We start from the raw sequence: 25,378 nt of genomic DNA on the forward strand, positions 1-25,378 counted from the left end.
CAGCAGCCGGGCCTCTGCGCACAGCACGTGCAGCACTCCGGGGCAGAGGCCCCGGCGGGAGCGGGAAGACGGGGCTAGACCCCACCTGCCCGAGGGGAATGTTCCTGGAATCACCAGCCATTTCTCCAGCAAAAACTGAGGCTTTACACTCCCATCCCAACAGGCCTAACGGGTGGGGTTACACCCTCTCTTACCCCATAGAAGCTAAGGAAGCAAAGATGCAAAGGCCAACACCAGTTCTCAGGACCCCTGTGGGGAAGGGCCCAGAGAGGTGAAGGAATCTGCCCAAGGGCACACAGCCCGGGGCCCGGAGCACAGCAGGGGGAGGGGAAGCTTGTCCCGGTTACCCCCAGGCTCTGGCCGCGGTCCTGGGCAGTGGGCTGAGGTGTTCAGAAGATGTATCTCCCGAGCCAGACAGCCATGTGGGAAGAAGGAAACAGCGCCTCAGCAGGGAGCAGATGCGCGGGCAGGGGGCTGGGCCGGGCTGGGGAAGACACGGCCAGCAGCCACAGCCCCCTCCCGTCCACTCGGCGGGCAGGAACGAGGCCCCTCACCCCAAGGTGGTAGTCAAGGCTGGTTCACAGAACGAAGCCCTGGGATGGGAGGCTGAGGCCCACGGCGGATGCTGGAAGGAAAATGAGCCCCGAGGCTCTGCTGGCTGGCCCGTCCCCCTCGTCCTCCTGGGGGAGGGGAGTACCCCCCCACCGGCCGAGGAGGCTCTGCCCAGACAGCAGTGGTCTCTGCCCACCAGGCCGGGAGAGGCTGGGCCTCGACCTGCCCACACCCTCGCCCCTGCAGGAACGAGCCCGGGCCGTCCGGTCCATCTCTCCAGGGCGGCTGCTCAGCTCCACAGCCGGCCCTCCCAGGCCCTCAGACCCTGCATCTCTACCGGGAGCTGGCTCCACGAAGGTACCCAGTCCCCCACAAAACCTCCCCCAAGAGTCCCCAAGCATCTCAACCAGACCTCCGAGGGCCCTGGATCTGGACCAGAGGGAGCTTCCCAGTGATGCCTCCCCCAACCCCCACGAGGGGGCCGCCTGCAGCTCCTCTGCCCGAAGACACAGCAGGTCCTCCTGCAGCTTCCGTGCCCTCCCAGGGGAGGCTCCTTCCAGAACAGAACCTGACTCCACGAGGGAGACTAGGAGCTCCACCCCCAACCCTGCTGGGGGCACAGGTGTCCACGCCCCCCAGGCCCCCCAGGCCCCCCAGCCAACCAGGCATGACCACGAGGGTGCGGTCACCTCAGGCCCAGTCTCGACCGCGCGGGACAATGGGGAGCTGACTTTGACGGCGCTGTGTCTGCAGAAACCATAGGAAGGAGGTGAAAGAGGTTAACCAGCAAGGTGCCCAGTAGCTAAGATCGACTGCTGTTGTTCACGCTCAGTAGTATTCCACTCTGCAACCCCATGGACTGCAGCATGCCAGGCTTCCCTGTCCTTCATTGTCTCCCGGAGTTTGTTCAAACTCATGATCAAAGAAGAGCAATACTTAAGGATAAATTTGTCTTTATTTTTTTGGACCCATGCTCTGGTCTGACATTTGGTCCTGGGAGATAGAAGCTAAAGTTTAAAACAGTTAATTTTCTAGTGCGTTCTAAAAATGGCCACTTCTGTGAGCTCCTCAAGTGCCTGCCTGGGTTGGCCGTGGACACCTGTGGCTGGAGCCAGGCTGCCGCCCACGTGGAGAAGCAGAGCCTGCCCAGCCCTGGCCCCAGGGAGCTGCCCGCCCCAGGGCCCCAGCCTTGGGAAGTCCTGCCCAGAATCTCACTTCAATCTTTCCTGCTACACCCACACGCCATTGCCTTCCCTGGGTCCAGGCTGAGATCAGCAAATCCCAGGCCTCCGCCCACTCTCCCCAAAGTGAGGGTGGTCAGAGCAGAGAGCTCACTCCCTGGACCGAGACCCTGGGTGTAGGGTTCACAAAGCAGAGAAGAGAACTCTGGCCACCAGGAGCCCCGGGGAACCCTGCAGACCACCACCCAGAGCCTGTGTCTGAGAAGCCACACAAGCATGCGTGTAAAGGGAGCATGCCCCCCTGCCCACCCGGCCAAGCCGCCTCCAGCTGCACCTTGGGTTCCCCAGCAGGCAGGCCGGGGGTCACCCCATCGGGTTCCAGCAGGACACAGCTTGACCCCACCCAGCTCCCATGCCGTCTCCCAAGCCCACAGGCGCCCTCATGAGCTAAGGGTCTGAAGGAGCAGGTGGGGGAAGAGGGACCCTGAAGGGTGACTGAGTGGGGCCCATGGACACTGAGGGACCACAGGTGGCCGGGGGCAGGTGGCGGAGAGGAAAGTGGAGCGGGGCTGAGCTGGGTGAGGCTCCCCCCAGTGTCAGGGGCCCAGGTGCAGGCAGGAGGGGCGGGCCCCGCATCCAAGCAGCGGCGACTCAGAACACAAACCCGCCCTGCACGCGGGGCCCACCCCGCTACCCTCCCCAGATACATGATGTCACACTCACCCGAAAGCCACCAAGACAGATGCGTTCTCTTGCCGACTGAACGTTAGAGGCTCTGACACACGAGCTCTGCCACACACGGCCCCGAGGAAGCTACAGCCTTGGGAGATGGCGTGGGAGCTGGGCGGGGTCAGGCTGTGTCCCGCGGGGCCCTGAGAGGCGACCCCGGCCTGCCTCCTGGGGGAACCCACGGTGTAGCTGCAGGCGGCTTGGCCGGGTGGGCAGGGGGGCGTGCTCCCTTTACACACACGCTTGTGTGGCTTCTCAGACACAGTGTGGAAGCAATGAGACAAAAGCAAATGCTTTTTAACATGAAGACAAGAGAGTGTGCGGGGTGTGTGAGGTGTCCAAGGGGTGCGTGGTGTGCCTGTGAGGGGTGCATGGTATGAGGTGTGTGGCGTGTGTGTGTGTGGTGTGTATAGGTGTCTGTGGCTTGTGAGATTGTGCAGTTGCAGTGTCTATGGGGAGTGTGTAGTTGTGTGTGTGATATATATAATAAGGTATGTGAGGGGTGTGTGTGAGGGGTGTGTGGGGGTGTGTGTGAGGGGTGTGTGTGCGGGGTGTGTGTGAGGGCTATGTGTGCAGGGTGTGTGTGCGGGGTGTGTGTGAGGTATGTGTGTTTGTGGTATGTTTGCTGTCTTGCATGTGTGTGTTGCGTGTCTGTGTCCTGTGTGGGGTGTGTGCATGTGCGTGTGGTGTGTGAGGTGGGGTATGTGTGTGTAAGGTGTGTAAGAGGTGCTCGTGGTGTGCGTGTGGTGTGTGAGGGGTGTGTGTGGGTGAGGTGTGTAAGAGGTGCTCGTGGTGTGTGTGTGAGGTGTGTAAGAGGTGCTCGTGGTGTGCGTGTGGTGTGTGAGGTGGGGTGTGTGTGTGTGAGGTGTGTAAGAGGTGCTCGTGGTGTGCGTGTGGTGTGTGAGGTGGGGTGTGTGTGTGAGGTGTGTAAGAGGTGCTCGTGGTGTGCGCTGGTGCACTGTGACCTGTGACGTGTGGAATGTGTTTGGTCCTTCCTGGATCACAGCCTTGTCGTGACGAAGGGGTCTGCATAGCTCAGTGAAGCTGGGAGCCACACCCACCTGAGACGGACGGGTCACAGTGGAGAGTCCTGACGAAGCGGGCCTCACTGGAGGAGGGAACGCAAACTACTCCAGCATTCTCATGCCATGAGAAGCCCATGAACAGCATGAAAAGGTAAAAAGACAGGCCCCCGAGAGATGAGCGCCCAGGCCGGAAGGTGCCCAGCCCGCTAGTGGGGAAGGGCAGAGACAACTGCTCAGCTCCAGGAAGGAGGGAGCAGCTGGGCCAAGGCGGAAACGACGCTCAGTGTGGATGCGTCTATGATGAAAGTCCGATGCTCTAAAGAACAGTATTGCACAGGAACCTGGAATGTCAGGTCCATGAATCAAGGTAGATCGGACATGGTCAACCAGGAGAAAGAAGAGTGAACACAGACATTCTTGGAATCAGCGAACTAAGATGGACTGGAATGGGTGAATTTAGCTCAGATGACCATTACATCTACTACTGGGGGCAGGAATCCCTCAGAAGAAATGGAGTAGCCACCATAGTCAACAAAAGAATCCGAAATGCAGTACTTGGATGCAATCTCAAAAACAACAGAATGATCTCTGTTTGTTTCCAAGGCAAACCATTCAATATCACAGTGATCCAAGTGTATGCCCTGACCAGTAATGCGGAAGAAGCTGAAGTTGAATGGTTCTATGAAGAACCTTACAAGACCTTCTATAACTAACACCCAAAAAAGATGTTCTTGTCATTATAGAGGACTGGAATCCAAAAGTAGAAGTCAAGAGATACCTGGAGTAACAGACAAGTTTGAGAGTACAGAATGAAGCAGGGCAAAGGCTAACAGAATTCTGCTAAGAGAATGCACTGGTCATAGGAAACACCCTTCAACAATCCAAGGGACTACTTTACACATGGACACCACCAAACAGTCAGCACTAAAATCAGACTGATTATATTCTTTGTAGTCGAAGACGGAGAAGCTCTATACAGTCAGCAAAAACAAGATGGGGAGCTGACTGTGGCTCAGATAATCAGTTCCTCATAGCAAAATTCAGGCTCAAACTAAAGAAAGCGGAGGATAGCACCAGGCCAATCAGGTAGGACTCAAATCCCCATGAATGTACAGGGGGGGCGACAAATACTCAAGGGACCAGATCTCATGAGCACAGCGCCTGAGGAACCACAGACGGAGGCCCGCACAGTCCACAGGACACAACAGACAAACCAGCCCAAAAGGAAAGAGAAGAAAGAAGGCAAAGGGCTGTCGCAGGGGGCTTTCCAACAGGCGAGGGAAGAAGAGAAGCAAGAGGCAAGGGGCAAAGGCAAAGACATGCCCGACTGACACAGAGGTCCAGAGAACAGCAGGAGAGACAGGAGCTTCTTCAATGAGCAGCGCAAAGAAATAGAGGGAAACAACAGGAAGGGCAAGACTAGAGACCTCTTCAAGAAAACGGGAGATGTCAAAGGAACAACCATCCAGAGACGGGTACAGTACAGGGCAGAAACAGCAAAGACCTAATCAAGGAGACAAGGCCCAGAAGAGATGGAAAGACCACAAAGAAGAGCCGCACAGAGATGATCTCAGTGACCCAGGAAGCCACACCGGTGCAGCCTCCTGCTCAGAGCCAGACATCCTGGAGCCAGTAAGCCACGACGGTGCAGCCTCCTGCTCAGAGCCAGACATCCTGGAGCACGAAGTCAAGCGGACCCTAGGAAGCGCGAGGGCCAACACAGCTAGTGAAGGTGATGGAATTCCAGCAAAGCTATTCAAAATCCTGAAAGACGATGCTATTAAAACACTGCACTCAACACGTCAACAAATTTGGAAAACCCAGCAGTGGCCACCAGACTGGAAAATTCAATCTGCATCGCAATTCCCAGGTGGGGCAGTACGAAAGAACGTTCAAACCACCAGACCGCTGCACTCACCTCCCACGCTAGTGAGGTTGTGCTTAAAATCCTCCAAGTTAGGCTTCAGCATCACATGAACCAAGAACTTCCAGATGTGTAAGCTGAGTTTTAAAAAGGCAGAGGAACCAGAGATCAAATTGCCAACATTCGCTGGACATAGAGAAAGCAAGGAAATTCCAAGAAAACATCTACCTCTGTTTCATCAACTATGCTAAAGCCTTTGACTATGTGGATCACAACAAACTGTGGAAAAATCTTAAAGAGATGGGAATACCAAGCCATCTTAACTGTCTCCTGAGAAACTTGTATGAGGGTCAAGAAGCAACAGCTAGAACCCTGAACAACTGACTGGTTTAGGATTGAGAAAGAAATACGGCTAGGCTGTTTATTGTCACCCTGTTTGTTTAATTTATACACAGAGCACATCATGCAAAATGCCAAGCTGATTACAGTCTTGATTATGGAATGAAGATTTCCAGGAGAAAAACCAACAGCCTCAGACATGCAGATGATACCACTCTAAGGGCAGAAAGTGAACAGAACTAAAGAACCTCTTGGTAAGGGTGAAAGAGGAGAGTGAAAAGCTGGCGTAAAACTCAATATTGAAAAAATTAAGATCATGGCATCCAGTCCCATCACTTCATGGCAAACAGAAGGAGAAACGGTGGAAGCCGTGACAGAGTGTCTCTTCTTAGGCTCTAAAATCAGCACGGATGGTGACCGCAGCCACGAAACGGGAAGACAATAGAGGCCTTAGATGGAGGAGGGCATGGCAGCCCACTCCAGTATCCTTGCCTGGAGAATCCCATGGACAGAGGAGCCTGGAGGGCCACAGTCTGTGGGGTTGCAAAGAATCAGACACGACTGAAGTGACTTGGCACAGAGGCCTTAGATAGGGATATCCTGGGGCTTGGGGCAAGACAGTATCAGCATCTGAGTTAGGGACAGTGTCAGGATGTTAGCGGGAGAGCTAGGTCATAAGGTAAAAAGTGTCAGGGCCTTACAAATACCATCGAGGACTGAAAGAGAGGGTAGGGGAATCGGTCAGGGACATGATCAGGGCCCCAGGAAGAAACAAGTGGAGGACGCAGTGAGAAAGAGTTGAGGCCAACATTCAGGGATGGTCAGAGAAAAAGACACATCAAGGGCCTTAAGTACAGACAAGATCAGGCCTCAAGTGAGAAACAGCTCAAGACGCTAAGAACAAAGTCACTGCAGATGGTGACTGCAGCCATGAAATTAGAAGACGCTGGCTCCTTGGAAGGAAAGTTATGACCAACCTAGCCAGCATATTCAAAAGCAGAGACATTACTTTGCCAACAAAGGTTCGTCTAGTCAAGGCTATGGTTTTTCCTGTGGTCATGTGTGGATGTGAGAGTTGGACTGTGAAGAAGGCTGAGCACTGAAGAATTGATGCTTTTGAACTGTGGTGTTGGAGAAGACTCTTGAGAGTCCCTTGGACTGCAAGGAGATCCAACCAGTCCATTCTGAAGGAGATCAGCCCTGGGATTTCTTTGGAAGGAATGATGCTAAAGCTGAAACTCCAGTACTTTGGCCACCTCGTGCGAAGAGCTGACTCACTGGGAAAGACCCTGATGCTGGGAAAGATTGAAGGAGGGAGGAGAAGGGGACGACAGAGGATGAGATGGTTGGATGGCATCACCGACTTGATGGACATGAACTTGGACAAGCTCCAGGAGACAGTGAAGGACAGGGAGGCCTAGTGTACTGCGGTCCATGGGGTCACAAAGAAGAGGACATGACTTGGTGACTGAGCAACAACAACAACTCGTGTGTTGAGTGTCTGTGGTGTTTGTGTGAGGTTCATCTGTGAGGTGTGTGTGTGTGAGGTGCATGGTGTGTGTGGTGCATATGCAGTGAGTGTGTGTGTGTGTGTGGTATGTCACATGTGTGAGGTGTGTATGTAGTGAATGTATATGTGTAGTGTGTGTGAGGTGTGTATGCAGTGAACATGTGTGTGAGGTGTGTGTGTGCAGTGTGTGTGAGGACCGCATCCCTGATGACCGAGGGCGCAGCCTCTGCCCCGTCCAGCCTTGAGAAGCGGACCTGGCGCCTCTGACCTCGACCCTCCATCTCACCCACTACCCTCCGTCCCCAGGCCCCCCATCCCCAGCCCCCCGTCCCCCCATCCCCCGTCCCCCGGCCCCCCATCCCCACCAGCGACAGGGCTGCACTCAGTGAGGCCGGGCCACCCAGACATCCCAGCCGAACCCCTGCTGTGCCAGCGACCTGCCAGCCGGCAGTGCCAGCAGCTGCGGACAGGCGTCTGGCTCAGCAGCAGGGGGCGCAGCGGCTAAGCCCTGGGGTCGCTGGGCGCACGGCCACAGGGGCAGGAAGCCGGCTCTGGCGGGCACAGCGGCACGTGGAGGGTTCTGCATGGAGGTGGCATGGGGACAGGCGCGTGTGGGGCGCAGAGAGGGTGGCCTTGCAGGCTCCGCACGAGGCACACTGACCTCCGTCTCGAGGACAGCGCTCAGCCCAGGTGGGTCCACCCCGGCCCTGCAGTCTCCGCGGCTCCGGCTGAGGGACCGCAGGGACAGGCTTCAGGACCGGCTGTACCACCGGCGGGCTTCCTGGCAGAGGCGCCCCGAGCCAGGGGTCATGGAAGGCCTTGGAAGACACTGACCAGTCTCCACCCCAGAAACTCCGCCCCTGGCAGGAGCGGCCTGTGAGGACCACAGAACTAGATGCGGGGGCTCACGGCCGCTGCCCCCGAGATGGGAGGACAGCCGGCCCCCAGGAGTGACACAGCAGGACGCCGCCCGGGGACGCACCCTCGGAGCCTCCTGGGCCAGGATGTGGAGTCTCCAGGCTCACGCTCTCGGGACCATCCTGCCCAGCAGAGGAACGCCCCTCCATGGTTGCTGGGGACTCTGCTTCCCCCAAAGATCGGTCAGCACACCCAGGGCCACGAGGGGCGGCAGGAGGCAGAGACGCACCCCAGGTCTCAGGGGCAGGGGCAGGAGGCGGTGCACTTGGCAGGGCAGGGCTGACGGCGTGGAACCCGAGCCCTCGCTGAGCCCCCAGCGAGGCACCGTCAGACTCACGGCCCCAGAGGTGATGACGGGCTGGCGCCTGCCGCTTCCGTGAACAGAGCTGGCCTGTTTGTGCGCTTCTGACATGCGCTCCAGGCATCTAACTCGGCCCCACCAACAGCATCTCGCTCCTCGCAGTGGCCAGACACCCGAGCAGGGTCCCTATCAGGGAGACCCTGCCCTCCAAGCCCAGTTGCTGCCCGGCGGCTTCCCCTGCTTCTCCGACTCCAGGGGCACGGGGGCCTGGACACGGGCAGCCGGACGTCCCCGGGCGGGCCCCCCACCTCATGCTGTGGGAGCACAGATGCAGGCCCAGAGTGAGGGGCATCTCGGCATTTGATGAAACCCTGATGATGGCAGTTCTGTGAGGGGACGAGTGCCCTGTCACTGGGGGAATTCAAGCTGAGGACGGACCACTGCTGGAAGACACAGAGGGGACCCAGCACTGGCCTGGATGACCTTCAAGGCCCCCTTTTGTGAACATTCCAAACGTTCACTATTATTGGATTTGCCGTGGTGATTTGCGAGCAGTGATCTTTGATATTACTATTGCAGCTGTTCTGGCATTTTTAGCAATAAAGTGTTTTGCAATGAAGTGAAGTGAAAGTCACTCAGTCGTGTCTAACTCTTTGCGACCCCATGGACCATAAAGTCCATGGAATTCTCCAGTTCAGAACACTGGAGTGGGTAGCCTTTCCCTTCTCCAGGGGATCTTTCCAACCCAGGAATCGAACCAGGGTCTCCTGCATTGCAGGCGGATTCTTTAACAACCGAGCTATGAGGGAAGCCCGTTTGGTAATGAAAACACACAAGCTGTTTTTACGGAGATGACGCTATTGCACACTTAGGAGACAGCAGCCTGGTGCAACGTAGCTTTCAGATGCACGCGCAGACTGAAGATTCCATGTGCCTGTCTCCACGGCAGTGTGCCTGCAGTCATGTTGTTTAAAACCAGTATTATTATTTTTTTTGACTACAATTTATTTTTTTTTTGCACTGAGCTAGGTCTTCGGCGTGTGGAGTCTTGGTTGCGACACATTGGCTTCTCTTTGGGGCACAGACTCTGGAGTGCAGGCTTAGCTGGCCCATGGCACATGGGATCCCAGGGCTTCCCAGGTAGTGTGGTGTTAAAGACTCCGCCTGCCAATGCAGGGAACAGGGGAACGCAGGGGACGCGGTTCAGTCCCTGGGTCGGGACGATCCCCTGGAGAAGGAAATGGCAACCCCCTCCAGTGTTCTTGCCTGGGAAATCCCATGGACAGAGGAGCCTGGTGGGCTGCAGTCCATGGGGTTGCGCAGAATCAGACACGACAGCACACACAGGTACACATGCTTATGCGGAATCCTAGTCTCCTAACCAGGGATCGAACCCACATCCCTGTGCTGGAAGGCAGATTCCTGACCGCTGGACCACCAGGGAAGCCCCTGCAGTCACTGCTGAGCAAACCCTTGCTGTCTGGGAGCCTCGCTGTGATGACCAACCAAGGTGTAGGTGGGCACTCCCAGCACCAGACGCGCCGTCCTGGGCACCGTGCCCCAGCGTCTCCTCCATGTTTGACTTTGGAAGCTCTGAGGTCACAGACTTGGGTCAGGCTTTACCTGGGCATGTGGGACGAGACGGCCTTCACTCATGTCCTCCGGGGCCAGCCGCCAGCTTGCAGAAGGCACGTCCCACCCTGAACCTCTTCTCCCCAGCAGAGGCACTGCTGACCGTCTGCGGGTTAAAGGCTCTGTGACACAGGGCCTTTTCATGCTGTTCATGGGGTTCTCTAGGCAAGAAGACTGAAGTGGTTTGCCATTCCCTTCTCCAGTGGACCACATTTTGTCAGCAAGGAGATCCAAGCTGTCCATCCTAAAGGAAATCGGTCCTGAATATTCATTGGAAGGACTGATGCTGAAGCTGAAACTCCAATACTTTGGCCACCTGATGCGACAAGCTGACTCTTGGGGAAGACCCTGATGCTAGGAAATACTGAAGGTGGGAGAAGGGGATGATAGATGATGAGATGGTTGGATGCCATCACCAACTCAATGGACATGAGTTTGAGCAAACTCTGGGAGTTGGTGATGAACAGGGAGGCCTGGCGTGCTGCAGTCCATGGAGTCGCAAAGAGTTGGACACGACTGAGCGACTGGACTGAATGGACACAGGGCCTGGGTATCAGGAAGAGCGTGGATGGAAGGCTCCAGGAGGCGGGGTGGGTGGAGTGGAGGGCCTGGGAGAGGCCGCAGAGCTGGATGTGCAGAGGGAAGGTGCGCGGGGGCCGTGCCACCTTGCTGGTGTCGCCAGGCTAGCTGGAGGTTCAGAGTGGGCTAAATACACACCAGGCACCTCCTGTGCGCTCAGCACTTTCCCACAAAGACCCCAGACGGCGGAGAAGGGCTGAGCGTCAGAAGCTGGCTGGTGTGAGACTCCAGAGCAGGGCTCCAGAGGCATGGGCCATGCGGCGACGGGCTCAGTCCTGGCTTGGACCCAGGGGCCCCCAGCCCACAGCAGGGGTGATGGATGGGGGGTCTGCGGCGGGTGCCCCTCCTCCCACCCGCCTGGTCAGTTGGCACTCCGAGAGGGCAGAGCTCTGCGGGGGCCTGGGTGTCACCCGCTGGGTGAGGCAGTGCAGAGCCTCATGGAGAGAGCCGGGTGGAGGGAGGGGGCCAGAGAAGGGGCCTCTCCCCAAGTCAGGAGGGCAGACCGAGGTGGAGTCCAGACACCCCGCTCTGGGGCCGGGGTCTTCCCTGTCTCCTCTTAAGAGCAACGTGGGAGGCTTTCCATACTGGGGGGCACGGCAGTCCCTAAGCCCCACATGGGGACAGAGGGTGTGGGGGTCTGGTCACCTCCCCAGGAGGGCCAGTGGTGGCGGGGAGCACCCAGCAGTGATGGGGAGCACCCAGTGCTGGTGGAGAGCACTCAGCGGTGGTGGGGAGCACCCAGCAGTGATGGGGAGCATGCATTGGTGGCGGGGAGCACCCAGCGGTGGCAGGGAGCACTCAGTGGTGGAAGGGAGCATCCAGTGGTGGCGGAGAGCACTCCACAGTGATGGGGAGCACACATTGGTGGCGGGGAGCACTCAGCGGTAGAAGGGAGCACTCAGCGGTGATGGGGAGCACTCAGCAGTGGCGGGGAGCACTCAGCAGTGATGGGGAGCACCCAGCGGTGGCAGGGAGCACTCAGCGGTAGAAGGGGGCACGCAGCGTGATGGGGAATACCCAGTGCTGGTGGGGAGCACTCAGCGGTAGAAGGGGGCACTCAGCGTGATGGGGAATACCCAGTGCTGGTGGGGAGCACTCAGTGGTGGCAGGGAGCACACAGCAGTGATGGGGAGCACACAGCGGTGGCGAGGAGCACTCAGTGGTGGAAGGGAGCACTCAGTGGTGATGGGGAACACCCAGCAGTGGCAGGGAACACTCAGTGGTAGCAGGGAGCACCCAGTAGTGGCAGGGAGCATGCAGCGGTGGTGGGGAGCACCCCCAGAGCACGGCACTCAGCCCATGTGTTGGGTTCAAGTCCAGGTCTCCAGGCGAGTGTCCTGGAAAACTGAACCCCAGGTTCCTTATTCTAGAAAGTGAATAATGACAGTACCTTCTGCATAGAGAATCGTGCTAACTGAAGGAGTTATCCACATGCAATGCTCAGAACAGGCCTGGGTCACCGCCAACTTCAAAAATAAGTGAAAAACAAGAACCGCTGTCCTCAGCCTCCATGGGCACTGTGCCAGGACGCCTCAGACACCAAACCCATGGGTGCTCAAGCCTCTCATATACATGCAGCACACCTCCCTCCTGGACACTTTAATCCACCTCTATTTGCTGAGAACACCTCACACAAAGTAAACACGGTGTGACTAGTTGTAAATACAATGGAAACGCTGTATAAAGAGTTGTTGGTATGTGGCAAATTCAAACTTTGCTTTGTGAAACTGTTCAGAATTTTTTTCAAATATTTTCAATCTACAGCTGGTTGAATCCCCAGACGTGGAGGAGAGCCCCAGATAAAGAGAGAGTGGCTGTGTACCTTTTGCCCCAGCAGGCCCACTCCGAGGCACATGCCCAAGAGAAATAAAGTCAGGTGTCCTGTCAAAAACCTGCCCTCAAATGTTCACAGCACTGGCATTCACATCGTCAAACACCAACCGAAACGCCATCGACAGATGGATAAATACACTGTGGTTTATCCCTGCCACAGAACATCACTCAGCAGCTCAGGAACAAAGGCCGGACGTGGACTGACCTTGAAAACAGAAGCCAGTCACAGAAGACCACCGGATGAATGATTCTGCTTATATGAAACGTCCAGAGAGACAGACTGACAGAGACAGAAGACAGATAATCCCCTGGTGGAGCTTGGGGGGAAGGAGGACAGGGTGACCACTGACGCACGCAGCTTTCTTTCTGGGTGACCAAGCTCTGCAGCTAGCCGGCAGTACTGGCTGCACAGCTCTGCTAAAAGTCACCGACTGTGCGCCTCGGGTGACCGCACTGTGAGGCACGGGGTTACACCTCAGCACCTGGGGTCTTCCCTGGTGGTCCAGCGGTTAAGACTCTGAGCTTCCCCTGCAGGGGGTAGGGGTTCAATCCCTGATCAGGGTTAAACTAAGTTCCCGGGTGCTGCGTGGCATGGCCAAAAAAAAAGTAAAACCCTGTAAACCTGCAAGGGAAAGGCTTTGATCACAGTTTTGGGAGCAGGGAGATGGGGCCAGGGAGCCCCAGCAACGGCCCGCAGCTGGCTGCAGGGTCCGACTCGAGACTCTGAGTTATGGAACTCCACATCCGAGGTTCTTCCTGAAGCTTTTCCTGAATCCAGCCTGTAGCCCAAATATCCAGGGAAAAGCCTCCGCTCACCTCCCCAACTGAGCCCTCAGGAAGTGCTCCCACCTCTCAACGCCCCTCCAGCTTCCTGTGGGATCTGAGGCCACAGCCAAGGTCACAGGGGACAGGCACCCGCCCAGGACCCTACACTCCAGCCCCGGCAGACACCTTTAGGAAGCGGAGGCGGGGGCGGAGGGAGCGCAGCAGGCTCCAGAGTGTGTGCGCTCCAGGGGCGCTGCAGCAGGCGGGCTGGGCTCCTGCTCAAAACCGCTGGGCAGAGGCCTGAAGGTTGAAGGCGGGAGGAGAAGGGGATGACAGAGGATGAGATGGTTGGATGGCATCACCGACTCGATGGACATGAGTTTGAGCAAGCTCTGGGAGTTGGTGAGGGACAGGGAGGCCTGGCGTGCTGCAGTCTGTGGGGTCACAGAGTCGGCACGACTGAGCGACTGAGCTGAACTGGTGTCTTCTTTAGAGAAACGTCTGTTTGACTCTCTTGCTCATGCTTTGACTGGGTCGTTTATCTGGTACTGAGGTGCACGAGCTGCTTGTATATTTCGGAGATTAATCTTTTGTCAGTTCTTTCACGTGCTATCCCAAGTGTTTCAAAAAAATTAGCCCCAGCCCTGCAGGAGGCAGGATCTGGACACAGGTGTCTGGCACTGGGGTGGCAATGCGGGCACCTGTGAGGCGCCAGGTCCAGAGCCCCCAGACCCCACCCGGACGGGTCAGGGCCCAGGAAGGTGCAGAGAGTCCACTCTGGGCTGCGCTCTCACCTGAGGCCATGTGCTGGGGCCCGGGGGACGGTACGCAAGTGACTTCCGGCTGTCAGGCTGCCTGCCGGGCCCAGCCGGGCCCAGCGTGGAGGGCAGGCTGAAGGCCCCTCACCGCCACCACTGGGCAGCTGCTCGGAGCAGGAGGCAGGCTACCTGGAGGTTTGGGGTGTGGGGGTGCAGGCCCTCCCACGGTCTCTCCACCGCTGCCCCAGGTCCAACGGCACATGGCCGGCCCCACGGTGGGAGGTCAACCTGGCTCTCTGGTCTCTGGGGGCAGGTGGCACAGCCAGGCCCTCCCACAAGAGGCAGGGCTCGGGCTCCACCCATGGCTCCCACCTGGCAGAGTCACCACACAGCAGGAAGCCCCCCTGTGCCACCTGAGCCCCTCCTGCTGCAGCGCAGCCCGGGGGTGGGGGCAGGAGCGCCCTGCTTCCTGAAGCCCCCTTCGTGAACCTGCAAAGACGCAGTTCTACCAGCAACACAGAGACCACAAAAGCCGCTGAAGGCCAGTCCCTGTCAGTCCAGGAAGGCAGAGGGCTCTGGCCACCCTCCCCCTGGCCCTTCCCCAGCTTCAGGACACAGGACAGGTGAACAGGATGCAGAGAACAATGAGATAAAACAAGGGCAGGCAGAGAGGCCGCACAGCCTGTCTCGACCCGACGAGGACTTTCTCCACGTCGTCCCTGAGCTTGGGGGCAGATGAGGGAGCGGGCCTGAGCCCTGCGCAGGGCCAGCCACTCCAGGGCCTTTCTGCAGGGGTCCCCTCAGCCAGGGAGGCACACAGGGGTCAGGGCGGGGGCACGGGTCCAGCACAAAGGGTGCTTCAGCGCGCCTCACCCACCGGCCGGCTCAGGACCGAGGGCCGCCCCCGAGGCCCCAGCCCGCCGCCCCCGTTTCCAGAAGTCCTCCCTGCAACCCCACCCCGGACCCGCCCAGCAGACTGAGGCCACAGCAGGGAGGTGGGCAGGCCGCGGTGTGCTCAGGACTGGCCCAGGTGGGCCGGCGGAGACAGGCCAAGAGGCGAGCCAGGACAGGAGGGCTGCTCTGGGAACTGCTCTTTCTGCCTGTCCGGCCTCTGGGCCTCCCTCGAGCCCCTGGGTTTGCTTTCCGCATTTTGCAGGCGGCGGCTGGCGTCACTGGCAGGGCATGGGCAGGAGCACGCGTCTCCGGCTCCAGCCACTGTGGCCGACCCTCCAGGCCTCTTGGGCCTCAGTGTTCAACCTGGGGACGCTGCACTTGAGGACCTCACCCCCTTTCTGCTGCCATCAAAGCCCCTTTACCGTGTACTCTAATTTTAGAAGAAAATACCCGCTTGGTTCCTAACAGGGAGAGTGGAGAGGCGGCTGGCCTGAGGGCCCACCGGGCAGGTGCAACCCCATCTCTGATGCCCACGTGCTGTGTGATCCCGGACAAGGCACGCCCCTCTGTCAGCCCTGTATCCCCGTCAGCAACACCAGACGCTGAACGGACGATGCCCAAGGTGTCCCCAGCGCCCTAGGCTGCGGTTCACTCAACATGGCCCAGGGACGGTGAGGCCTTTTCCCCAAAACCCTTCTCTAAAGCCCCTCCTTAGACTAGCCTTAGATGGAGGCCGCCGGGCTCTGCTTGTCGCTGGGCACCGGGGGCCTCTGCTGGCCCAGACTCCTCTCTGGACTCACCCCAGCCTGCAGCCCCACGCCTGGTGACGGCGGCAGGGCAGGGGGCTCTGTCCCCGCTCTGCCTTAGCCTGCATCCCCCGTGACGACACAGAACCTCAAAAGGCCACTCCCCAGGCAGTGCGCTGATTCACACTAAGAACTGCCCACACCCCAGGAGTTTGCGTGAACTATTCCCTGGCAAGTAGGCAACAGTGTTCCCAGTCCACAGATGACAGAACGGAGCCTCAGAGGTCAAGTACTTTTCCCAAGTTCACATGGCTAAAAGGAAAAGGCCAAGATGGGAGCCTGGATCTGTCTGCTTTTAAGCATCAGCGTTCCCGCCGAGATGTCACCACCTCCCCAGGCTGTCACAGGAGCGCAGTGGAGACAGCCGAGAGGCACGGCCCACGGGGCCCCACCCCGCGCCTCGGCAAAAGCAGACCCACAGGCCCTTCAAGCAGCTAAGCCGACCGTGTCCCTCGCGGCTGAGCGCACATCGCCCATGGTCACACGGTGAGCCTGGGGCAACGCCACTCCCACCCCAGGGCAGCCCGCAGTCCACACTGGCACCCCAGGATCCTGGGGGGTCCTCCCGCCGCTGGGGGTCCTCCCGCCACTGCCCTGGGTGCAGACGCGCTCTGGCTACTCCCTCTGGGGGCCAGCCTCACCCTCTCTTGGCCCCTGTTAGCTCCTTCCTGGAAGGTTCTGGAGCGGATGGACTGAACCACATCTTGTCTCAGAAGGGATGGGAAGTGGGGCGGGGGAACCAGTGGAAAAGAGGCGTGAGATTAAAGTCAAGTAGCAACTTTCTTGCCTGTGAATTTTTAGCTGTAGAACCTCTCTAATGAGCCAAGAAAGAGGTACAGAAAGACACACAGACAGGGGAGGAGGCAGAGCCGCTGCCCCCTTCTGCAGGGACGCCCTGAAGCTGCTAGGAGATTGCTCGGCAGGTCCCCCCGCCCCTTGCAGGTCCTTATCGTTCTCACGGGCAGCAGCCACTCAGAACTCAGCACCGGACGAAGCATCGCACACGTGTCGCTTGTTCATGCCTCACGGCAACTAAAACACCACAGGATGTGGAGCACCACGCTCAAGGTCACACAGCCACTAACTGGTAAGCCCAGGTCCCCCAGGGACGCCTGCCCGTGGCCCACTCACACCCAGAATCTGCCTCAAGGGTCTCCACTCTGCAGACAGACGTGCAGTGGGAATTCCAGAGCCATGGGCCCCACCACCCAGCCAAGCCCACTTCTGATCAGACTCTGTCTGGAACTGCAGCCACAGGACGGCAGGGGTCCCGGGAAGTCATCTGGTTGGACCCCTGCCATGTACAGTCAAGGAAAGCAAGAAAGGGGCTCGCCCAAGGTCACACAAGGTCACAAGAATGAGAAGCAGCACCTAGAATTAGACTCAGGCCTCCTATCTTAAAGCGGGAGCCTCCCCACAGCACCCTGAGGCCCCCTGAGAAGCCACCGCTTATCTCAGCTGGAAGAGAGCCAGAGCACCCCAGGCAGGCTCGGGCTAAGCTCCTGTGTCCACTGCCATCGCAGTGCGGCCTTTCAAGCCATCCTCATCAATTAGACACAGTGTGACCTTGGGAGGCCCATGACACCCCCTGAACCCCCAGGCACCTATGCCGCACTGGGAACCCTTCTGGGGAAGGCTCTGCCCCTGCAAGAAGGCTGTGTGGTGCTGGAAACAGTCTCAGGCGCGCTGCCTTGCGGGGGAGGGCGCTGCAGTTCTCCCCAGAAGCTAGGTCACCCAGGGGTGTGCCCCCATCCCCTCAGCGCACCCCACCTGCAGGCAGGCCAGCAGGACCAGGAGAGATTCAGTCACCATAAACTCCAAACCCCCATTTTCCAGATGAAGATACTGAGGCCTGGCGGGGTAAGAGAGTTGTCCAAGGTCACAGACGGAGTTGGCATGGAAGCTTCCCGACTCTGCCTGGCACGCCAGGAGCGCAGCTCCACACCGCCACCCGCCTCCCAGGACGGCCGCGCGGAGCTCCTGCAGAGGCGGGGAACGGAGGCGGGGCCCTGCTGGGTGGCCCAGCCGGCAGGTGCGCCCGTGGGCTTGCTCGCCCACCGCCCTGCCCCCCCGCACGCCCCGACTCCCTACCGGGGCATCGCATCACCTGAAGGCTCAGAGAGGTGCGGCCGCTCGTCCAAGGTCACACAGAAAAATGAGCAGAGTCTGCGCGCCTACGGCCCCCCCACCCCAGCCCGGACTCTCCAAGCTACGTGGCTCACCGGGATCCCGGGCCCTCGCTTCCCCCACGTACTGGCCGCGCGCTGGCTGGAGTAGAAAAAGTTTCTGGGAGAGGAAGGGGCGGATGACGCCGCCGCCCATCCCAGACCCGGATGGCCGCGGCCGGGCGAGAGGCACAGAAAGGAAGCGCGCTCCGCGCTCCGCCAGGTCCCCGGCGGGGTCCCGCGCCCGCAGCCACTCTCCGCCTCGGGGTTCCCGGGATAACTCCGGATTCTCCCCTGGAACCATCAGGGTGCTCCCGGAGCGCGCGGATTCCCGGAGCGCCGTCCCCACCGCCCAGAGTCCGAGCGTCCCAGGCGGGCGCCACCTGCGCCCCGGCCCGGCCTCCCGCGCGCCGCTCTTACCCGGAGACGGTTCGGCGTGGCGGCCCGAGCTCGCGGCGAGGGCGGCGGGCAGGACGCCGCGCTCCCGGAGCGCAGGCCCCTCTCGGCGCGTCCCGGTGTCCGGCCGCGGCGGCTCCGCCCGCTCCCTCGCGCCGCAGTAGTAACACCTGCTCCGCGCCCGCCGCCCGCCAATCCCGAGGCCGCTCTCGGCCGTCCGCACGCGGCGCGGGCCCGGCCTCCCAGCGCGACCCCCGCCCCACGACCCGCCCCACTCGTGCCCGGGGAGAGGGAGAAGTTTGCGGTGGGTGAGGCCGGCCGCGCGCCCCCGGCGACAACCCTGCGCGCCCCGCCACCCACCGGCTCTCCGAGCCTCTCGCGCGCGGAGATTGGCTACGAGGGGCGGCGGGCGGGCGGGCGCCTCCCCGCGCTCGGGGACCCGCTCGCGGGCGGGAGGGAGCCGATTTGCTCCGGGGCTACGGATGAAGGCTTTCCTGGTCGGGAAGAGAAAAGGGAGAGGAAGTGGAGCGGCGGAGACAAAGGCTGAGGGAGGCGGGGGCCGTCCGCCCGCGGCCCGGAGCCCAGGCTCTTCCCGCGCCGCAGGGGGGAACGACGCGGGCGGAGGGGCCCTGCGGGGAGGGCATAGGACCCCGACCCCGCTCTCAGAGGGCACCTCCGTGGGGCCTCTCGGGAAGGCCGGGGCTGGGCCCCCCACCCCAGCACAGCGGCCGGAGGGGCAGCGGGGACGAGGAACCCCTGAGCCCCTCCTCCGGCCTCGGCACCCAGCGTCCGGACCTCCGGACCCGCTCAGCCTCGTGGAACTTGGCTTGTGTCGGCGCGCCCGGCCTCGCCCCCACCCCTCCGCTCCGCTCTCAGAAGCTCCCTCCTCTCTGCTTGCTCCCGGCCTGCAGACTCAGAATCCGGAATCAAGTTTGGGGTTTCACCCTGGAAGTGACACCCCCAAATCGGTGTGTTAGGACAGAACTTAGCCAGGCTCCCCGGGGCGCCTCACCTCTGCAGCGTCAGAGCCGAGGAACCCTGGGAACCCCCAGCCCTGCAAGCCCTCTGTGTCCCCTCCTCCCTGCGTCCCCAGCCCGCCAGCCACATCGCCCGAGCGGCCACCGCACTGCGGCGGCGGCACCGCGCTCGCGCTGGGCACCGACCAGCCAGGCACCGGCCGGGTCTGCGGAAAACGCTGGCTCGGGGTTTCCAGGCTGCAAGCGCGGGAGTGTGCTCCACCGGCACCTGGCTGGGGGCATGCGGGCTGGAAGCGGGGCCAAGGGACGCGGCGCGGAGACCCGCTGGTCAGCTCTGCTGAACCCTCACGTGCCTCCCGCGTGTCACGGGCTCAAGGTCAGCTGTTGGGCAGGAGGGGAGGTTTCCTCCCGCATCAAGCCCCAACCGGGCTGCTGGTCACCACACTGAGGGGACCTGACCCCAGAGGTCGCTCTTCCATCCCTCCCTGGAGAGAGAGAAGCTTCTCCCCTGAAAGCCCACAAAGTGTCTTCTCGGGGAGGAGAGAAGGAGCTGAAAGTCCCACAGGCTGGACTCAGGTTAGGCGCTTGGTATTTCCTGATGCCCAGGGTCCGGGGACGCCACCCTGCATGATGATTGATGGATGAATGGCCCTCGTGGCTCCTTCTGGTAAAACAGAGCAAAAGATCCGCCGAGCGTCACTCAGAGCTGCCTCCAGTAAAGTGGTCCAAGTAGGGGTGAAATGGCCTAATTACAGAAAACAAAGCATTTATGGAGGGCTGTCTGCTCCTTTGGGGGTAGAGCTCCCTCCAGCACGCCCTTCCTCTCTAGGATGGGCTTCTGTACAGGTAGGGGACGCGGCTGGCCTGGGGCTAGAGGGGCCGGTAGGAGCGCTGTGGCCCCTTGCAAAGAGCTTAGAAAACCTCTCACACCAGAGGACCCTCCCCGGGGGAGGGTGGTCAGGACAACTTCCAGCCTTGGTTTCACTTGAGCCTGGAAACAGTCCCAAGAGGCAGCAAGGTGGGCGGGGCAGCCTTCACCCCGTTGGCCCCAGGAAGCTTGCATCTCAGGGTGCAGCGCGGTGTGGAGCTGGGTCCTGTGACCCGGACGCCAGCCCCCTAGTCCACGTGGGCTGGGGGCACACCTGTGGCGACGCCTGTCTCGGGGGCTCCTTACCTCCCTCCGAGCCCCTCCGGCCCTGCCACCCCCCCGAGGCACCCCCTAACTGGACGCGGTCCTGCAGCCTCAGCGGCTCTGCCCCCGCCCCGTGCTCCAGCTGCGTGCGAGGGCGGTGCTCCTCCTGCCGCACAGAGCCTCTGCCCACACTGCCCTCTGCCCTCCGCCCGCCGCCTCCCTGTGCGTGTCCGTGTCCTCTGAGCACTGGCTGCCCGTCATTCTTTGTTCTCATCACCCCCTCCCCAGACCACGGGCTCCGGAGGGGAGCACCGCACCACCTCAGAATCTCCGTGGCTCTGAGGCTTCGGGAGTCCTGGTGCTCCCAGTGTACGCTATGACCTTGGGCAAGCCCTGAGCCTTGGCTTTGCGCCTGCCACACAGGGACTCCAATTCCAACTCCAAATCGGAGCCGCTGCGGGGACTAAAGGGACCAGCACCGTGCCTGGAGCACGGGGTCAGTTCCTGCTGGAAAGAAAGGGACGAAGAATGGAGCCTCCTCGCCCGCCCTTCTGCCCAGGGGCCCCTCTCCTTGCCCCCTGCCCCCTTTCACCCAGCAGCTCCTGAGCCCTGACATCTGTCCCCGGCTTCCAGGATAGACGGATAGCAGCTGCAGCCCCCTTCCCTCCCTGCCCAGGCTTGGCCTCTCCAACTCCCGGCTCTGCCCTGCATCGGCCTCGGATGCCAGCAGAGCATCTCCCCAAGAGCCACGTCCGGCTTAGTCCATGCCCACGGCCCAGGAGGGGGTCCCTTATGCTTCCTCCACGGAGACCCCCAAGCGGCCCCTGACCTGAGCTGAAACCACTGCTGCGGCCTCGGCGGGGAGGGGAGCCATCAAGAAGACCCCGGGGACTCGCTGGTCTCTCTGGGTAGGCTCCCTGCCGCTGTCCCGTGTCCTCCTTTCGGTCTGACCTGGGCCTTCACAAAGGCCGCTGCCAGGAAGTGGGCAGCCCGGCCCCAGCCCTCCACCTGATGCCCCCAGCTGGCCCTGGAGGCAGCCTGGCCAGCTCCTCCAGTTGGTCCAGCGGCTGCTCAGGGAGGGGGAGGGAGGGGAGCCCCCTCCAGAGGCTGCTCTGGCCCTTCCACCAGGCGGGGTCCCCACCTCAGAGCTGTGCAGATGGAGTGGTGACTCTCAGCTAGCTCTTCCTCCAGGGATGCAGCAACTGGGCTTCTGCCCCAAGAACATGGAAACCCTGCAGCAGCCCCGTGACCACAGCTGGTGCTACTGGAGGCTCACCCCTCCCCCGCCCCTCCTCTCCCGCATCCCCCACCCCCTTCTCTCCTCCCCTTCCCCTTCCCTCCCCACCCCGCCCACCCCGGGCTTCACTGGACAACCTGAGCAGCACTCTGGGACCGCAGACTTGGAAGGACGGGACCCTCACAGCCGGCAGACTCTGGGATTGAGACACAGGCTCTGAAACCAGACCCCTGTGGGGAGAGGGTCCTGGCTGTGCCCCCAGCCGCTGCACACCCTTGGGCCTCTCTGTGCCTCCTCTGTCAAACGGGGACACCAAGGGTTTGCGTCTCACCCAAACACTGTGAAGACTGCATCAGTAAAAACACGCAGAGACGGGGAAGGGCGTCTGCGCCATGATGGGGGCCCAGAGAGCATCAGCTCTGTGCCTGCTCTCTGCAGGTGCTGATGCGGGAACCAGCGCCTGCTCACCCCGAGCCTCTCCCGGAGCAGTGGCTTGTGTGCCATGTGCGAGGCCTGCGGGCCACGGCTGATGCTCCCCCATCCCCTCGTCCCAGCAAGCGTTTCCGTCACGCTCCACGTGGGGCTGGAGAGCCACACCTGGGGACACGCTGCATCCACAGCCGTCCGGGTGGGGCGCAGGCCTGGCAGCCATTAGATTGGGGGTTTTGATAAAGAAATTGTCGAAAACAAAGAATGCAGCTGACAGGCGAGCCAGACGGCACAGCAGGGCTTGAGGGCCAGAGGGAAGGACCCTCCGGGTGGGGAGGATGGCCGGCAGCCAACCTCCTCTGACCCAGGGACCGGGGCAGCAGGTCAGGGCCCCCACCACCTGCCGGGAAACCCCCCAAATGGGCACTTCACCCCTGGGGGTTCTCATTCTCTCAGGGGGCACTGAGACAGGCCAGCCACAAGTGGGCACACAGCCAGGAGGCACCTCGCAGGGCAGCTGTGGAGGCTCCCAGGCTGGTGAGACCGGCTTGTTGGGGGCAGGTTTCCTGCAGGAGCAGGTGGGGGAAAGTGAGGCCAGCTTTGGGGGGCAGATGGTGGGGGATGATGCCGGCTTGTGGGGGCAGGTCTCCTGCGGGTGGGGAGGATGATGCCGGCTTGGGGGGGGTGGTTTCCTGAAGGTGGGGGAAGGTGAGGCCAGCTTGTGGGGGCAGGTCTCCTGCGGGTGGGGGGGATGATGCCGGCTTGGGGGGTTTCCTGCAGGTGGGGGAAGGTGAGGCCAGCTTGTGGGGGCAGGTCTCCTGCGGGTGGGGGGGATGATGCCGGCTTGGGGGGGTTTCCTGCAGGTGGGGGAAGGTGAGGCCGGCTTGGGGGGTTCCTGCAGGAGCAGGTGGGGGAAAGTGAGGCCAGCTTTGGGGGGCAGATGGTGGGGGATGATGCCGGCTCTGCGGGGCAGGTCTCCTGCGGGTGGGGGGGATGATGCTGGCTTGGGGGGGTTTCCTGCAGGTGGGGGAAGGTGAGGCCGGCTTGGGGGGCAGATGGTGGGGGATGATGCCGGCTCTGCGGGGCAGGTCTCCTGCGGGTGGGGGGGATGATGCTGGCTTGGGGGGTTTCCTGCAGGTGGGGGAAGGTGAGGCCGGCTTGGGGGGTTCCTGCAGGAGCAGGTGGGGGTCGGGTCTGAGACGCTGACAGTGAGGATAGCAGCGTCCATGGAGCAGCCTCTACTCGCCCCACACAAACAGAGCCCCGCGAGAGGACTGCTCCTGAGCCCGTTTCACAGGGGCAGAGAGGGTGCAGTGACCTGCCCGTGCTCGCAGCGGGGCCGGAAGGTGCAGGGTGTCCTCTGGGCCCTGCCCTGCCCCCTGTGCCCCCACCTCGCTGATCAAGGCCGGGCCTGTGTTCCTCCCTGTAAGCTGGACAGGTGTGGACTGCTGGGTGCCGCCCAGTCCTCACAGTTACGCTATGAAAGGGGTGTTTGCACCCAGCTCACGGCGGAGAAAACTGAGGCTCCACAATGCAAATGACTTGGCAGAGTTCACTCGGCAGCGAGGGGCCCGGGCCAGGGCTCCCGCCCCACACCCAGGGCCCCAGCGGCTGCAAACCCAGCGTCTCCTTCCCTGAGGCCGGCCTCCCTTGAGGACACACACCCTGGGCCTCAGCTGTGCTCCTGCCCAGCAGGTGGCTCACGCCCTGAACACAGGCCTCAGGCTGCTCCTGGCAGGACCTGTGTTTGCTCTAGTGGGAGGTTGGGGGCAGCCCCACGGCGAGCAAGCCCCCGGCACCGTCTTTCCAACAGCCTTCGTTCACTCCGTGTCTCCGTGTGGCATTTGGTAGTTCTCCCAAGAGTTCAATGTCTTTGTTAGTGTTCTATGATGATCTGTGGACAGTGATCTCTAATGTCACTACGAGGACTGGCTGAGGGCTACAATCCAGGTTAGCATTTTTATAAACAAGGTATTTTAAATTAAGGTATGCACACTGTGATTTTAGACATACTGCCTCCACACAGGACAGTGTACACATAACTATGGGCACTGGGGGACAGATAGCTCGTGGGGCCCCACACGGGGGCAGCAGGGCTGCTGGGTCAGGGCGGTGAGCCTGGCCAGGCTAAGGGGGAGGGTGGCGTGCGTGTGCACTCTAGAAGGAAGACCCCAAGCTGGGGCCACGGGGTCGCACGGCTCCTGGGTCGGGCTGGTGACTGGAAGCGGGATGAGCTTCCCCTTTACCAGCAGTAGTACGGGCCCGGGTCGGGGTGAGGGTCCAGGGAGGTGTGAGCTGGGGAGTCCACTGGGGGCCTGCACCAGAATTAGGGGAAATGTCCAGAACGCACCTGGAAACGTGGCGTGGCCTGGAGCTCAGAGAGGGGTTTGAATGGGGACATGCCTCCGGAAGACACTGATTCATAGATGGCAAAGAAGCACTTGATCTGGAGACGTCAGCCACCTGACAAGCGGCCGCGACCGGCTTTGCTCCCAGACGTGGACCCAGGCTCATCCTCCTCGCCACCTCAGTGCACTCCTCTCTCACAGCTCCTGCCTCGGGTCCTAGCAGTTGTGAAATGCTCCCACACTGTTTCTTTTCTCTTTCCTAAAGGTCTGAGGTGTGAGTTTCTGTCCACATCTGATCTACCCATTTTGCAGAATTAGCAAGTTGAGGCATAGCTTTCCTAAGCCACACAAGCTGACTGTGGAGCCTGAAGTGATGCCCACTCCCGCCAACCATCAGCCAGGAGGGCGGTCCCCTCAGCTGATCAGGCGCAGCAGATGCTGGTGCGGGGTTGTCTGTGGGGAGGGCACTCCCGCCCCACCACCCACCCGTGCCCTCCGCCTGCCTGCACAGAAACCAAGCAGGCAGAGTGAGCAGCTTCTGCACGACCCAGGAAAGAGGCAACAGTGGCTGGGCTGGGCGCTGGGAGGACAGAGGCGGGCTGTCCCAGAGCTGACCTGCTGGACGTTGGCCGAGTTATTCTCTCTGGGGTGACACCTCAGAGCCCCCCAAATCCACGTCCTTTACGGAGGGGCAGGGAGCTAATCGCTGCATCGTCTTCCAGTGATGCCAGGGCTCGAGACCCCGATGGCCCACTCTCTGCCTGCTCTTGCCCCAGGCCCCCAACGGGGGATTAATTGGGCTTTCAAACCTCTTCCTCAGCCGAGCTTCTTGAGGAAATCAGGGTGACGCGGTGCAAATAATTGAATGTCTTTCCCCAGTCTTCAGACCCGCTGCCTTAGCCGCTGCTCAAATGGATGAGCCAATTAACGTAACTAATTGCTCCAGGCCCGGCTGCGGGAGGCCCAGGACCCTGGAAGGTGCACTGTCCCAACAAGGCCCTGCTCCGG

The 25,378-nt window shown here is 60.8% G+C and overlaps 1 protein-coding gene across 3 annotated transcripts in view; it reads right to left on the reverse strand.

Moving 5' to 3' along the window:
* The window catches only part of SYT2 (synaptotagmin 2), an 87,084-nt gene that overhangs the window by 28,391 nt on the left and 33,315 nt on the right, over positions 1-25,378 (reverse strand). Inside the window, exon 1 of one of the 3 annotated variants that reach the window (XM_044942605.2) lies at positions 18,272-18,387. The exons of the other annotated variants lie outside the window; for them this stretch is intronic. The gene's annotated coding sequence lies outside the window, so the exon portion shown is untranslated. Of the gene's footprint in view, positions 1-18,271; positions 18,388-25,378 lie in introns of those variants that run through there. 3 annotated transcript variants of the gene reach the window in all.

This window comes from Bubalus bubalis, chromosome 5 (assembly GCF_019923935.1).
Source record: "Bubalus bubalis isolate 160015118507 breed Murrah chromosome 5, NDDB_SH_1, whole genome shotgun sequence".
NCBI lineage: Eukaryota > Metazoa > Chordata > Mammalia > Artiodactyla > Bovidae > Bubalus > Bubalus bubalis.